We start from the raw sequence: 16,803 nt of genomic DNA on the forward strand, positions 1-16,803 counted from the left end.
CCTTTTTTTGTGTGACACTTAAGCTGTTCACAATGTCACAAAAAAGGCGTACGCCTCCCGTTTTCAACAAATCAGGGCAGACAACGATATCATTCGATATGATGGTTGGCTAGAAACGTGCTATGCGGCGAAGTTAATTTCTAAGAGTGTGGTTGCCTTTCAACGTGTTATGCAGTGAAGTCCCCTTTTTAGGAGAGCGAAGGACAAACCGAAACTAAAATTCAAAGTGGTGTCAATGTGGTGCCACCGCAATTCAGGTGTCTGGGAGGTACCCGGGTTCGAATCCCGGTGCCGGCTGTGCTGCCTGGGGTTTTTCCTGGGTTTTCCTCAGACGCTTTCAGACATATGTCGGCACAGTTCCCGTAGAAGTCGGCCCAGGACGCACATTTTCCCAGGGCGTCAGTCGTGACGTTGCCCACATACGTGAGGCCGACAACGGCAAGCCCTATCGCCATCACCACCACCACCACCACCACCAGGTGTCTCGTATTTGCCGTGTTTCCAGAGCCTCACTTACACCAACGACGCTCGGAAAGCTTACTGTTTACGTACATGCTCACCTTTTTTGTGACGCTCCCATTGGACAACTTTTTGACGCAGGGAAGCAAAAAAAAAAAAAGAGAACAGCTCCCGTACTAAAATGCTTCGATATGGAGTTGAGCGCCATTTTATTGGAGCGCGGGGAATATTCGCCCGAGGACCTCGGTATGACGCCTATCTCGAGTGGTAACTGCGGTTTTGATGGTCGCTCGGCCCGCTCATTATGACGTCGTAACGTGGCGCCCCCGGGCGGAGAAAGACGCTTTTCCTCGACAGAACGGAAACCGCAAAGGTGTATTTCTTTGGCACTCTCGTAAGGATCTCCTTTAATAGGGAAGAACACTCCGAAATGGTGGTCCCGTTCTGTGAACAACGCTCGAGTACGCGGCACGGGGGAAGATTGCGATGGGGTGGCAGTAAGTGTATTTTGGCGCCGAAAATATCGACACCAATGGATGACGATGTTTAAAAAGGAGAACAAGGCGGATGACACTCTCAATAATGACGTCACTCGTATAAATGGATGACTTTTCCCTTTCTAACGGGTGGTGAGTTGTGTCGGCAGCATAAAAGTAGTCATATTTTTTATTTAAAAATTAATTTATATTATTACCCAAGCAGCAAAACATCTTAGTCCTATATTGGACCAATATTGGCAATGCCGGCCCAGTGTGGTCCAAGATTGGTCCAATATTGGGCAAAGATGTTGTGCTGCTTGGGTATATATATGTATAAAATTGATTGATTGATTTGGGTTTTTTTGGCGCAAGAGCAGCTCTGGCCATACTGCAATTAAAAGGAATTGCAACGTATAAAATTACAAATTACATTATAGCTACACTCGCAAAGCAGATGGTGGTTGTTCTGCTGGAAAAGCTCGCCGTTGTCGACTAAAGCTCTCGAGAAATGTGCGTCCTGGGCCGACTTCTAAGGGAACTGTGCCGACACACACACAAACGCATAAAGAGGCGGTGATGAGGTTGTGCTGATTTCCATTTTTTTCTTTTAAAATCAATCAATCAATCAGGTTGTGCTGATGCCGCCAGTGCATTTTGTAGATAGCGAGAGATGATGATGGAGATGAGGCTGACAACGGCCCGCCACAATCGTCGTCTCCCCCCTTCTTCTGCATTGTGTACAAGATAAGGATATATTACGTGACAGTTTTATAAAGTTCAAGTAATAAGACCCGAGTAAAAGTCATCCTGGAAGAAGATTCCTTCCGTTAGCTTAATGTATAGTCTCGGATGCTCCGAGATTGTTCATATATACCTATAAGGCGTGTACTTATACCTATATACGACATCAGCTCTTAAAATCTCTCTGGAAAGAAGCATTGCTCTACTCCAATCCCATCTCCCTTTGGCAAAATGTCGGTATCGGTTCTCCTTCGCGAAATAAAGTGGTTTCTATCAACATTTTTCCACTGGTCCGCGTAGAATAAAAGGGGGATTCGAGACAAGCGTGTCTCAGCGACTACACAAAAGCGACTCATTTGGGGGGGAAGAAGGTATACAAATGGCTATTTGAGTGTGCTTCCAGATAAGCGAACACGGGACTCTGACAGCTCATAATCGATGGCCGCTTTATCTGCATAAAAGATGGATCTTTCTTTTTTTTCTTTACGAAAAATAAAATCTCCCTAATGGAGCGGTCGTGATTCATGGAGTGGCTCGGAAACAGGCAAAAGGCGGTTTCTGCATGTAACGTCTATGTGTGTGTGTGTGTGTCACTGACGCCGAAGAAAGAATCGTTCGCTGAACGGCCATCGTTATGACGATTATTTCGGGAAACGCTTTTTTTTTTCCTTTTTGTACGATTTTCTTGGCGTTAATTGAGCGATAGATTAAGCCCTTTTGATTGTCCTTCGCATCTGGTTGGTTCTGGCCCTGAATACTTTCAACCCAAAGTATGTACGATGTGACGCGTATCGACAGCTTCCAGGGGCTCTATACGCCGATTGAAAAGTCAATGGCCGTGTCTTGTGATTTGAGAGCGGGTTTTTAGCCACTAACACGGAGTGCTCTTCACCGCATAGCACGCAGTATGTCAATCATCATCGCGGATGATATCGCCCCTGTCTCCCGATAAGCTGAGAAAGGGGGCGCGCACCTCTTTATGTATCATCTTTCCTTCCAATCTGAAGATAAAACGATATACTCTTAAAAATGAACTTCACCGCATAGCATGCTCCTAGCCAACCATCATCTCAAATGATATCGTTATCTGCCCTGATTTGTTGAAAACGGGGGGCGTACGCCTTTTTTGTGACAGTTCATAAGTGTCACAGAAAAGGCGCACCCCCACCCGTTTTCGACAAATCAGGGCAGATAACGATATCTTTGGAGATCATGGTTGGCTAGGTGCGTGCTATACGGTGAAGTTCATTTTTAAGAGTGTACGATTCGAAGGTTTGGCCTAGAACGATTTATGCGACGAAGAGCGCGCTACCGATGGAAGATATAGGATGAAGGGTGGAGACGCGTAGAGGGTGCATGAGTTGGTCGGGGAGAGCAAAGTGTTAGAGTGGTCGTTGAGCAAGACCTTCTGCAGAAAGATAATAATGCACTTCACTACATAGCACGCTCCTAAGCAACCATCACCCCCGAGTGCCATCGTTCTTCCCCCTGATTTGTTGAAAACAGGGGGCGCACGCCATTTTTGTGGCATAATGCAGTTCATAATTGCAACAGAAATGGCGTACACCCACCGTTTTCAATAAATCAGGACAGATAACGATATATCATCAGAGATGGCGGACTGCAACTGTACATATACTGAGTACTCGATTAAACTAAATAGTTTATAGAAGCAAGATCCGGTTTCGGTTCCTAAGCCCGGTTTTTCCCGCGTGTGCGTCATGTATACTTGACGGGAATGTGACGCCTGCACATATATGTGAACTTCTTGCGGACGCGCCCCTCGCGTCCGCGCGGCATTTTATTCGGGTAAACGATGCTACACACACACATGTCGTTACAGTCGCTCGCAAAATATTGGCATATGGTGGGGAAGACCATAAAAATGCGCATACCCTGTTCGATTGTGCGTATAAACACTCTATAAGTACTTAGCACAAAGCAACTGGAAATGGCCACAGACGTGCTCAAAAATGGAGACTTATATACCGTATTGGTGGAGAGCTCCCATATCTGGTACCACCAGAGGGCGTTTCTTTTTCATCGTGGACATTGAGAAAGAGATCCGCGAAACTGTATCGCCCACTTTTTGATACGTACCAGTATTGGCTGAAGCAACAATGGCGCGATTCCATTGGCGTTCGCCGACGCTATTCATATTCCTATTAGTTTCTCCCGGTTCAAGTGCGAACATGTGTAAGCCATTTTCGCGCATGCATATAAGAGAGAGCACATACACAGAATGGTGAAATCCTCCCCTCCGTGGAAATCCTACTAAAAGGAGGCCGCAGAAAAGGTCGCGCGTTTTAAGCGCGGATTAACAGAGCCGGATAGCCAACCGGTCCACACGCAGCTTAGTCCCGCTGGGACCCGTTTCATTGTAGCTTGTTTTATCTCTTTTGAAACGCATGTTTTCGTCGGTCGCTTTGGCGCAACTGTTCAGATGTGCGAAGCTGCAAGTATGTTCTGTCTATTTGGTAGCGATTGTGGCGACACAATGCGTACGGGTGCAAAACCACAATGGGGTGTCTCTAGTTCTGTATACGGTGCTGCTTCGAGACGCGCAGCCGAACCGAAGCTTAAAAAAAAAAAGAAAAAAAAATCTGCTTTTGCATTATTCATTGCGATGCTCGAGGTCACAGTGCTGAATATGCCGGTAGAGTTCGTAGTTAATTTTTCTAATGAATTTGTTTCATTTCCAGGGTCCTATCACGTCACCTACAACAACTTCCGCTTCTTTCTTTTTTTGTCCGGAAGCTCCACGTATCCGAGTCGAAACGTGTTAATTGCGTTTCAGGAAGTGCGGAAACTGTTTCTAAGGCGGAAACTAAACAGGAGGTGAGTACGCGTATTTCACGTTTGCGTTCAATTAACCGCATGTATTTGCGAAATGATGTGCTCCAATACAACATTTGCGCGCAATTTGCCATGGAAAGCAACACAGACTACACTGCCACCTTTCTAACACACATCTTTAAAGAGAACTTCACCGCTAACGATCATCCTGAATGACGTCATTTTCTCTCTCTCTCTCTCTTTCTTTTTTTTTTCTTGAAACGGGAAGCGCACAGCATTTTGTGACATTTGTCCAGGTTAATGGTCACAAAATGACGCACGCCCAGCATTTTCTATGTATAGGAGTGATAGCTGTCTATATCATCGTCTGCAACGGTCGGCATGCAGCGTGTTATGCGGTGAAGTCCTCTTCTGAGAGTGCAAGGTGCAGTACATGCTCGAGGACAGCATGAGGCAAGGAGCGAGGGCAATCCCTCGACGTCCTCAATAAAAAGTGGAGGCAGCGTTAATAACGAGTGTATAGACGTTTCAAAAAATATAGAGTGTGCACCAAGTTCCTAACGAGGCTGAAAAAAAGGAATTACATTCGGAATTCGCGTTCGGCCCCTGAGCGTGTTACGAAGTGAAGCTCTCTTTTAAAGCACACTGTCTATAGCGAGAAGACAACGCGAAAAAAAGTCTCTGCCTCAATTCACGAGAGATATACACCGTTCGGCACTCGTATATAGGCTCCGATTTTTTTTATTTTTTTTGTCCTCTTCCTGGCGGAGAATTTAAATCCGCGAGCGTGACGTCACAAGCGGGGCGCCGCGCGAAAATCCGCGCGAGCGGTTGCTTTACAAGATTGGCGTTCTCGGCACAAGGGTGAATCCACTTAGGAAGCGGTTCCGTCGGCACCGTGTTATTGGTAGCCGTTGAGTTTCTCGCGCTGCATCCCGCCCAGAGGGAGAGACAATTGGATCGAGCGTTTAGGCGTCGCTGATTGGTTCCCTCGAGTGTAAACAACACTAAAGGCCCCCCCAACGAATCGCGGCTAATATGCAGCGACAGTTGGCGGCGGACGACGTAATCCCGTCAGCGGGACAAATCGGTGTCTTTTGTACGATCACTCGGGGGAAATCAGGAGCAATGCTTCGGGATTCGCCCAAATTATAGCTTGAGAGAGAGAGAAAAAAAATGTTTTTTTTTTGTCTCTGTCTCTCTATTTTCCATCGCGTCGAGTATTATATACACTCTAAATCTTTTCACACGTTTAAAGGTGTAACAACGTGCATGGCGCACGCCTTTTTAGGTGTAATTTTGGTAACATCATAATGGAGCACGGTTTCGCACAAATTTTCTTTACTCGAGTGTTGTCTGTCCTCAAAAAAATTCAGTCTTGCAACATCTCAACATTGTTCAACAGTATTGTAGACACTTGCGCGTGCTCGATTATCGATAGCGATGCATATATGCATTAGCTCGTACCTACGATATCCGAGACATAATGAAAGCAAGATTTGCACTGACACTTGATCTTTAGTAATGCTTTCCAAATTTTGTAAAATATCATCCTAGAGATGCAATGTTACACAACCAGGTTGAATGTTCATAGCGCACACCTTTAAAGGAGTACAGAGGGCCATCCAAAAAAAATTCAGATTAAGACATCTGATGAAAGTGTGTGTGTCATTATACCGAATAGCGCGAAAGGTTTTGATGTGTGCAATTTGTTTCCCAGAAAAAAACTCACATAAACATAGCTCCGCGCCTTCACCCTTAACTCGCCACTCCAGCTATAACGAGGATGAGGAGGTATGATGGCACGTCACCGATGACGGCATAAGGAGACTCGTTCTGGTTTGCCGATCAGTGGGGGTCAGCGCATTGTTCCTTTGCCGCCGTAAACCTGCTTTGCCAGTTTTCCCGGATAATTGGGGATACAAGGAGCGCCCGAAGCATTACCGAGCAAGGAGAAAGGCTTTATCAGAACCCCGAGCAGCAGCCGACAGCTGAGTAGCAGACAACATTTTTCTAGGCCAATCAGCGAGCGTTCTCCTTATAGCGTCAGCGCGAGGTTCCAGGCAGATCACAGGCTGGTACTGCTCTTCACCACCGTTGCGCACGGTCGCTTTTTGCGGCATATTTTAAATTCAGTTTCTGCGATAATTATGACTCTGTGGTGTAAATTACTTCGCATGGTGCATCTTACTGGCAAACTTAACAGTTTTATAAGAAGAAAACTGGGTGTTAAAAATGACTTCTGTGCTACTTTAAAGGTGTGAAAAAGTTTACAGTGTAGTTTTCGCTGTAAAAACCCGGCACGGTGCGACGCTGCGATCAATGCGAATACCTGAACTGACAACGGAAGTGTTCCGTTTAATGCTCGCCTTAAAGAGCGAATCACTAGAAACCGAAATGATAGCGGAAATGGAAAGGCGTGTTTGCGCCCCGCTATCTTGGTTGCTCCAAAGGAGGCCATTACGGAGACTCACTCGCTCTCCCTCCTCTCCTTTTTTTTTTTATCCTCCCTCCCTGTGTGTGTATGTGTGTGTCTATAACATTGCCGCCGTCGCCGCAGCCCACGAAACGATAAGCGCGCCGCTTTCTTGATTTCCTCCCCGGGACGAGCACCCTCGGGCAGATTCACAATTTACGGCTTACATTCACCTTGTGCGGTTCCTTCACGATAAGAGCCACAAAAGGAACGGCAAAGAACTCTTAATTCCGCTGCCTCGTGGCGACGCACGGAACGAACAATGAAAGTTACCGCGTCACGCTGCGGGGATGCAATACCTCAAAAAAAGGTCCCTTTTCGAGTAAAAATCGGCACCATCTATATCCTATACCTATATATGCGCGTAATTGGTAACTCGAACAGCCCTTCTTGTGTCGATGTTCGTGCATATATATATATATATAGGGTAAGTGAATTCCTATACCGTGTTTCGCCGCGTTACGAAATCTTTTAAAGCCATATCAGTCTAAAAACGGAGCTTCACCGCATAGCACGCTCCTATATATTGCCAGCCCACACTCTAAAAACAGAACTTCACCGCATAGCATGCTGTGTGCCAACCATTGCCGCGAATGATATGGTTATCGCTTCTGATTCGAAGAGAGAGGGGGCGTACGCCTTTTTGTGACAATTTGGATATATGAAAAGTGCCACAAAAAGGCGTACGCCCCCCCCCCCCCCCCTCCCTTCCAATCAGAAGCGATAACCCTATCATACTTGGCAATGTTTGGAGCACAGTGTGCTATGCGATGAAGTTCTGTTTTTAGAGTGCATCATCCCGAATGACAACGTTCTCTCCCCTGATTTGTTGTAAACAGGAGACTTTTTGTAACACTTATGCGGAAATGTAAATTGTCTCAAAAAGGCGTACGCCCTTGCCCTTTCAACGAATCAATAGCGGTAGAGGTATCACTTTCCACGATGGCTGGTCTTCAGCGTGCTATGTGGTGAAGCTTTGTTTTAAAAGTGTACGTAATGCCACAAAAATGGTGTACGCCTACCGTTCTTCAGCAAATCGGAGGAAATTAAAGAACGATGTCACGCGGGATGATGGTTGGCTAGGAGCGTGCTATGCGGTGGAGCTCTGTTTTTAGAGTGCAGGACAGCGTATGCCACTGCTGGACGACTAATTAGCTAAAATTCATTAATTAACTCTGTGATTAGATGGTTTCTTGGAAATCCAACATAGCAGAATTGGAGTGCTATCATCTCTCACTCCCCACAAAGTATCTAATCATAAAGTTAATTAATGAATTTTAGCGAATTAGTCGTCCAGCAGTGGCATACGTTATCCGACAGGATGTTCATAATTGCCACAAAAATGGCGTACGCCCCCCGTTTTCAGCAAATCAGGGGAAAGAACGATGTCACGAGCAGCGTGCTATGTGGTGAAGTTTTGTGTTAAGAGTGTAGCGTTATAGGGCCAACCACAGTGTCTGTCCGTCCGTAACTTTATATATATACGGCCACGTGACACAGAGCTTCGCAGAAAAAAAAAAGACTAACCACCTTTTTTTTTTTTTTTCGCTTTTCTACACTTTTAAAAATTGAGGGGGGGGGGTCGAAGTAGTTTCCGGTTCTTGGCAGCACACGAGTGGGCATCGTCACGACTGTAGAAAAAAAAAGCAAAAAGGACAAGACAGTTGATGAGTTCAAAGTGATACATAGGCAAGATGAACGATACTGATGGGACAGAGGTGCACATGTGGCACACACAGGTGGTGGAGGATTTGTTGAAAACGGGAGGCGTACGCCCCCCTTTTTATAACAAATGCGTATACGACACAGTGAAGCTGATTTTAAGAGTGTAGGGTTGTACCATTTAACCGCCGCGTCTGGCGGAGTGCACACGCAGCCATTTTTTTGTTTTGTTTAGTGTTTTTATTTTACGAATACGATCTCATCAGTTCGCGTAAATAATAAATCAAAGTGACGCGACGGTGTCGCAGACATATTCGATCGAATGCTTACTAGTATATGTCATTATATCTCGTCGTTACATCTACAGGGCTATGAGTCAAGCATTGAGCGTCCAGCAATTGGAATTTAAAAAAAAAAAACATATGTGGTGCCCTCTGTGTATAATACTCGTGTAGTAGTCGATGACTTTATTGCGCCGTGAATCATGCAATTTTGACATGTGCGTGGATATTACGGATAAAAAATTCTAACTGGCGACGTACGTACTCGACGGAGGGTTGTGGGGCTTTCGGCAATTGCCTTCTGGAGACTTTTGTCGCCATTTAGGAAGGCTTTGGATAATTTTCAATTTAGGGAAATTTATTTTTTCAATTGAACTTTAAAAATTGCAAAGCTAAACACTTTTTTTTAAAGAAATATGAAGTCCTCGATAGATAACCGCTGACCCAACAAAAAATATGCACAGTATCGCGACAGAAATAGTCGAAAAAACAATTAGTACAAGTTCCGCTTTAGCCCCGCCTGCTTGATTGCCGCAAAGAAAAGCGCACGGAAGGTGCGAGGATAGGAAGAGTTGTTCCCGCCTCTTGTTTTACCGTGCTTTCCCCTGCTTTGACCTTGACAACAGTCTTATCACAATGAAGGCAAAACAAATGAAGGCGGGGACACTTCCTCCTCTAGACGCACATTTCGCTCGCACTTCTTTGCGACAATCCAGCAGGCGGGGCTAAAGCGGAATTTTTACTAATTTTTTTTCGACTATGTCCGTTGCGATAGTGTACATAGTTTTTGTTGGATCTGCGGTTATCCGTGGAAGACTTCATATTTATGTTTAAAAAAAAAAAAGGAGGCTCGCTTGGCAATTTTTAAAGGTTCAATTGAACAAAAAAGTAAATTTCCCGCACATTAAGAATTAACCAAAGGCTTCCTCAATGATGGCAGAAGTTTCCAGAAGGTAATTGCCGAAAGCCCCACAATCCTCCTGCGAGTACGTTAGAATTTTTAAAGTTAGAATTTTTTATCGTTTTAGGTGGAACACCCTGTATACATGTACTCTGTTAAAACAGAACTTCACCACATAGCACGCTCCTACACCCAACCATCATTCCGAATGATATCATTGTGTGTCCTTATTTGCTGAAAATGGGAGGAGGAGCCTATCTGGGACACATTATGCATGTCCCAGGTAGGCTCCTCCCCCTGTTTTGAACGAATCATGACACAGAATGATATCATTCGGAGTGGTGGTTGGCTAGGAGCGTGCTATGTGGTGAAGTTCTATTTTAACAGGGTATGTGACGCAATGGAATGCACGTGAGAGCATGTCCGCCACATTTGTGACGTCACGCGCGCTGGTCAGACACTGAAGGACACCGTTCGCAGAAGTGGCAAATATTGCCAAGGTGCAATTTCGCTTCTTTGTATTTTTCATTTTTCAATCAATCAATCATGAACGAACCGTCCTTCGGAATGCTGTATATAGTTCTTGTCTCCTGAGTGGTTGGAAACAGCTGGATCAGTGCGCCTCTTTTGAGCAACTAATGCAAAACGCAAAGTATCCCAAAATGGCGTAGCCCTCTTCATTTCAGAGAGCAATATCATTCAGAATGATGGTTGGCTACACTGTTAAAAATGAGCTTCACCACATAGCACGCTCCTAGCCAACCATCATCCCGAATGACAACGTTCTCGCCCCTGATTTGTTGAAAACGGGAGGCGGAGCCTATTTTGTGTTCATTATGCACGGCGCAGAATAGGCTCCGCCTCCCGTTTTCAACAAATCAGGGGCGAGAACGTTGTCATTCGGGATGATGGTTGGCTAGGAGCGTGATGTGCGGTGAAGTTCATTTCTAAGAGTGTAGGATCAGTACCGTAGCCAGAAAAACATTTCGGGAGGTGTTCTTATGTTCCCTCGTTTCTATCTACACGCTTAGAAACGAACTTCGCCGCATAGCACGCTCCTAGCCAACCATAATCTTGAGTGACATCGTTATCGGTCCTGATTTCCTGAAAACGGGAAGCGTACGCCTTTATTGTGATAGTTATGAACAGCTTAAGGCTACCAAAAAAAAAAGAGGCGTACCCCTTCTCGTTTCCATATCTCATTGGATATGATGGTTGGCTATACACTCTTAAAAATAAACTTCACAGCATAGCACGCTGCTAGCCAACCATCATCTCGAATGATATCGTTATCTGCCCTGATTTGTTGAAAACGGGGGGCGTACGCCTTTTTTGTGACAATTATGAACAGCATAAGTGTCACAGAAAAGGCGTACGCCCCCGTTTTCAACAAATCAGGGCAGATAACGATATCATTCGAGGTGATGGTTGGCTAGGAGCGTGCTATGTAGTGAGGTTCATTTCTAAGAGTGTAGGAGCAAGCTATGTGGAGTCTTTAAGAGTGTACCGCATGCACTACGAAAGGTACGCTCTTAAAAATGAACTTCACCACATAGCACGCTATCCTCCACCACAAATCTTCACCGCTTCGCTAAACTTCATTTCTAAAAACTAAACTAAAAACTTAACGAAAGTACATTTTTAGGATCGTACGGTTTCGGGGACACAACACATGCACTGGGAACACATTATGTGGCGACGTTTCCATTTTAAGAGTGTCAGTGAATCACATCGACAATGAGAGGAGTTCCCCATCAATTAACTGAACCACGTTAATGAACCGTGATAGGAACACGATGAATACGTAGCGACCTGGAGAGAAACGGAGAGAGAGATCATCGAATACAGCCCTCTGACACCAGTACGCGTGTAACGCTTGCGAGCTACCAGGCCGCGCGCATGCAAAATTCTTACCTCTCTCTTTCTCTCTCTCTCTCTACCTGGCGCAGTTGTCTGACAGCAGTTTCATCAGAACAGACGGTGCCCTGTTCAACGTCAAAAGCTATCTCTCTCGCCTTTTTTTCCCCCGACCTCCTTTGGAAATTATGAAATTTTCCATTTCTGGGCCATTTCTCCTACAGCGGTTGCGGGCAGGCGATGTTGAACAGACGCGCAATGAAGAAATATGGCCACGGCTGTGTGCCAGATATCAGTGGCCGCGCGCTTCCCAATGGAGGAGAGGGAGAGCCTTTCATCCGGGTTAATCGACGGAGGACGTCTACATACGTTAGGAACCATTTGAAAACATTCGCCCCTGTGTCATGTGGCCGTCTTCGGTGGGCGTCTATCTTGATAACGAGTGGAGACACGCGGTGATATCTATGGGACATTGTAACCGTCACGATTATGGCTGATGGCCATTTTCAATGGGAGATGCGGAAAGAGATATCGGCCATCAATATTTTCGTGCCGTTGGATCGCGTGTATCGGCGTAGTATATATAGTCATCGAGAGGTCGTTGGAATACGGATCGCTTCGCGTAGCCGGTCCTCGGAACCGTAGCCATAGCAGGGGAACTCCTTGACATGTGTGGCTAGCGGTATATGTTGGCAGAAGTTCGCCGTGTAGTTTCAGGACCTATACTTTAGTGACGTCTTATACCCTAGTCAGACGGAAAACCTAAGGCCTTTAGCGGAACGGCCGTTACTTCACGAGTAGTCCAACCATCATTTCGAATCACATCGTTCTCCTCCCTGATTTGTTGGAAAAAGGGGCGTACGCCTTTTTTGCGGCAATTATGAATTGCATAATGGTCACAAAAAAGGTGTACGCCTGCCATTTTCAACAAATCAGGGCAGAGAACGGTGTCATTCGAAATGATGGTTGGACTACAAGTGAGAAGTAACGGCCGTTCCGCTAAAGGCCTTCGGTTTGCCGTCCGAGTAGGGTATTCGAAGTAAAGCTGGGATCTGTTACGTTAATACCAGAGTCGTGGTTACGTACAAACAGCATCCGCTTGTTGTTGGGAGTTCCAATTCGTGTTATAGCCTACACTCTTAGAAATGAACTTCACCGCATAGCACGCTCCTAGCCAACCGTAATCTCGAATGATATCGTTATCTTCCCTGATTTGCTGAAAACGGGAGGCGTACGCCTTTTTTGTGACAATTGTGAACAGCATAAGTGTCACAAAATAGGCTCCGCCCCACGTTTTCAACAAATCAGGGACGAGAACATTGTCATTCGGAATGATGGTTGGCTAGGAGCATGCTATGTGGTGAAACTCATTTTTAAGAGTGTAGGAGGTCGTGAGTTGGAATCCCCACAACCGGCTGTTCTGTATGCGCTCTGCCCTGGGAGTTTTCTGGTAGACTTTCGTGACGGAAGTCGGCGCCGTTCCCCCTGAAGTCGGCCCAGGACACATACCAAGCCGTCGGTCACTCGTTCTTGCTGCGTCCATATCTGTCCCCAACAGTGCGCCCCTCATAGTAACATTTTATCGATAAGCAACAAAATGAACTAATGGTGACGCGGAGGGTACCTGATAGTACGTATCTCTGCCGTAAATGGCGCGGCGAACGATGCAGCCGCTGGAGGACAGTGAGGCGGTCTGCACTGGGCGCATCTTCCCATGCAGAAAGGGTACGCATAAATCCCACAAGGCAGAGGGCGCTAAGGAGAATTCGCTCGTGGATGAGACGGCGCCCATCTGGAGCTTGACACGGAACAAATGTTTCCTGCTGTTTACACGGGTGCCGCCATTGACGTCGACACGAGTTGGCACATAAATCGCCAACACAAGAGGCAGCTGTGTGCGTCAAAGGGTTCGCCCCTCCTCGATGATGAATCCCCTTTGACGGCACTCCAGTCAAGAAGAAGCTGATGGACATTCCTGACTCGCCGGGGACTGTACATTCCACGTCCCAGTGAAGTAAAATGCTTCGAGTTTTTGTAGGACAGGTTACGGAATATCGGTCGGACATGAGACACTTTGGATACTTTGGAGGGCAAATATCTTTGGGAAGCTGCTTCTTCTTCTTCTTTTTCTTGAGGGCCATTAGTGTATACTTACCGTGTATTTGCACGGGCGACATCCTCACGGAATATTCTAGTGGAAGAAAAAGCGAGAACACTGCTCACAGAGCCGAGGTTCAGTCCCGTGTTATGTTGAGCATTCACACGGCGCGGAATATTGGAGGTAGGCGTACTGCGCATTTAGCAGACGACACTTAGCAGACGACACCGTCAGCGTGTTTTCCTGTCGTCTGCTACGGAATATCTTGTGGGTGTGTAGCAGAGTATATTCCCCACGGTTAGCAGTGTACGTGAAGACACAAAGTTGAGCGCTCTCGCTCACGTGACAGCAGAAAGCTATGACGTCATCTTCGGCTTCTGGTGGAGTGTCGCTCGTGTGAATACACGGTTAGTGTACGGTCCCAAGCAGCACAACATCTTGGTCCAATATTGGCAATACTGGCCCAATCTTGGTTCAATATTGGGCCAATATATTGTGCTGCTTGGGGTCATTTGAACAACTGGATCACTAACCGGCACGCGCGGCTCAGTGATTAGAGCGCTGGGCATGTCACGTCGAAACTGGGAGGTACCTGGGTTCGAATCCCGTTTGCAGCTGTGCAGTACGTCTGAGGTTTTTCCTTCGTTTTCCTCAAACGCTGTTAGACATATGTCGGCGCAGTTCCTTTAGAAGTCCGCACAGGACGCACATTCCCGCCAGAGCGTTAGTCGCGACCTCTGCGAGGCCGGCAACGGGGAGTCCTTTCAGTACTACCACCATTTTGTATCACTAACTCATTAATTCGACCCTGCTTGTTCTTTGTTATGCTTAAGGCGTCTTTGTCATGTTGAGGTTGCATTTGTTCTGTTTTTTCTACCTTCTTTTCTATTCAGGACTCACATCTCCATTTGTTTTCTTTTTTTTATTTTTTAGTCAATCTATCTGTCAATCAGCTTCTTGTTCTCTGCCCTCACATTCGCTGTACACTCAAAGAAAATTAGTAAAACAATTATGTACTTCCCATATTAGTCCCGTCACCGCGCGCGTGATGTTTACTCCGCAGCATGCACTGCAAATAATCCATACGCTTCGCATATAAAGTGTCGTGCATTTGCCGGACTGTGATTTATGCAAAGGGACTAATGGTTATGGCAAGACATCTTTATCTCCCAAAATTTCTAAAATTGCTCCGTTTTTCTTAGAAGCTATAAGCTGCACAAAGTAAAGCCTGAACATCTCGAATATAGAAACCGGCCTCGGTGGCTCAGTCGGTAGCGTGTTCGCCTTCTGATCCCAAGATCGCGGGTAAGATCGCCAGCAACTTGGGTACAAGTTGCTTAGACAACGGCGTCTTCCGCGAGGGCCCGTTAAATACGGGGTGCCGTGTGATGAGCTTTCATCCCCTCAGGTGGGCAAAAGCAATCCACAGACCGACCTCAGTTGTCTCGCGACGTAAACCCCCAAATTATTATTATTATTATTATTATTAATAGAATATGGAAGCCTGGCACTCGGAGAAAGACCGAACGGTCGCTACCATAATTGGACCAATATCGGCCCAACATTGGCAGCCAACATAGGTTATATTGGTCCAACATTGGCCGTGCAACACGGTCCGATATTGAGCAGCTCCATCACCACCACCGGTATTGAGCCAACGAAACTGCAAATATTGGTCCAATGTTGCAAGCCCGGGGTGAACCAATGAAAAATATAGCCATTTATTGGCTCTTCATTGGCTTCATTGGGCCACCATAGGCCCAATGCAATCGGCCTATATAGTGCCAATATTGAACCGATATCGTACGCTGTCCATTCCTGCGATATCCTGCACGTTGATCCATCACACATAGAACTCCTCGATTGCTGAAAGCCTTCATGGAATCAGAGGAGAAGAAAAAAAAAGCGTGTTGTCGTCAAGAGGTCACGATAATATAACGAACATGCAAACAGTGCGGAACTCCCGCGAGAATCAGCCGTGAAATCCTTTGGAAAAAGTGACACCACGGTCATTTGTCGGTTTTGCGAGGGCCTTCATCGGATGGCGCGGGACGTGCGGGGCAGAATCCCGGTTTTATAGCGTTTGGGCTGTAAAGAACGCTTTGTGCGCATCCGGGGACTTTGCTCGCGCACTCACTCCCAGGCGACCAATAAAGCGGACGAGGCTCAACTTTGTGATACGACGCCTTCCACCAGGCCGTCGGGATTTTCACCGGAAGGCAACGAAGTCACGGACCGAAATAAACGCCACCTAGCGCCGTTCGAGACGTTGTTAAGGGCCAGGACGTTTTATATACCGACACCGAGTGGCAATTTTTGTAGAAACTAACGTTACGACTAATTTGAAGGCGTTCGGTGAAAGTAACAAGCGTTGTTGCTATAGTTGGTAGGGTGATCTCAATCGGATTAAACACGATCGGTTGCCCCGTGCGAGGTCTCCGAGTTACAGCTCCACACTCTTAAAACGTGGTGGTGGATCTTAGTCGGCGACGCTCAGACGTCACGAATAACGCGGGGGGATAATGCGTCCTGGGCCGACTTCACAGGGAACTGTGGCGACATTTGTCTTAATGTGTCTTTGGAATACATCCCAGACGGCACAGCTTAAACAGAACTTCGCTGCATAGCACGCCGAAGGCCAACCATTGCACAGCATGATACCTTTATCATCGTTGATTTGTTGAAAACGTGAGGTGTACGCCTTTTTGTGGCACTTAGCGCAGTTAGTTGTCACAAAAAGGCGTACGCCTCGCGCTTTCCCCAAATCAACAGTGATAATGGTACCATTCTGTGCAGTGGTTGGTGGAGGTGGTGGTGGAACTGCTTGCCGTATAGTCAGTCGCGCTCATGCGGGCAACGTCACGACTATAGCAGGGGGGATCTTGCGTCCTGGGCCGCCTTCACTAGGAACTGTGCCGACATTTGTCTGAAAGCGTCTGAGGAAAACACCCGGACAGCACAGCCTGCAGCGGGAATTCGAACCCGGGTGGTGGCGGTGCTGAAAGAGCTCGCCGTTATCGCCCCCACAGAGATGGGTAACGTCACGACTAACG

General features: G+C 46.6%; 1 long non-coding RNA gene across 2 annotated transcripts in view; it reads left to right on the top strand.

The window, feature by feature from the left end:
• Window positions 1-16,803, top strand: part of LOC135368902 (uncharacterized) — a 119,624-nt gene that overhangs the window by 56,420 nt on the left and 46,401 nt on the right. For both annotated transcript variants that reach the window (XR_010414893.1, XR_010414892.1), the window contains exon 3: window positions 4,382-4,517. This is a non-coding gene — a long non-coding RNA (uncharacterized LOC135368902). The remainder of the gene's footprint in view (window positions 1-4,381; window positions 4,518-16,803) is intronic.

This window comes from Ornithodoros turicata, chromosome 9, assembly GCF_037126465.1.
Source record: "Ornithodoros turicata isolate Travis chromosome 9, ASM3712646v1, whole genome shotgun sequence".
NCBI lineage: Eukaryota > Metazoa > Arthropoda > Arachnida > Ixodida > Argasidae > Ornithodoros > Ornithodoros turicata.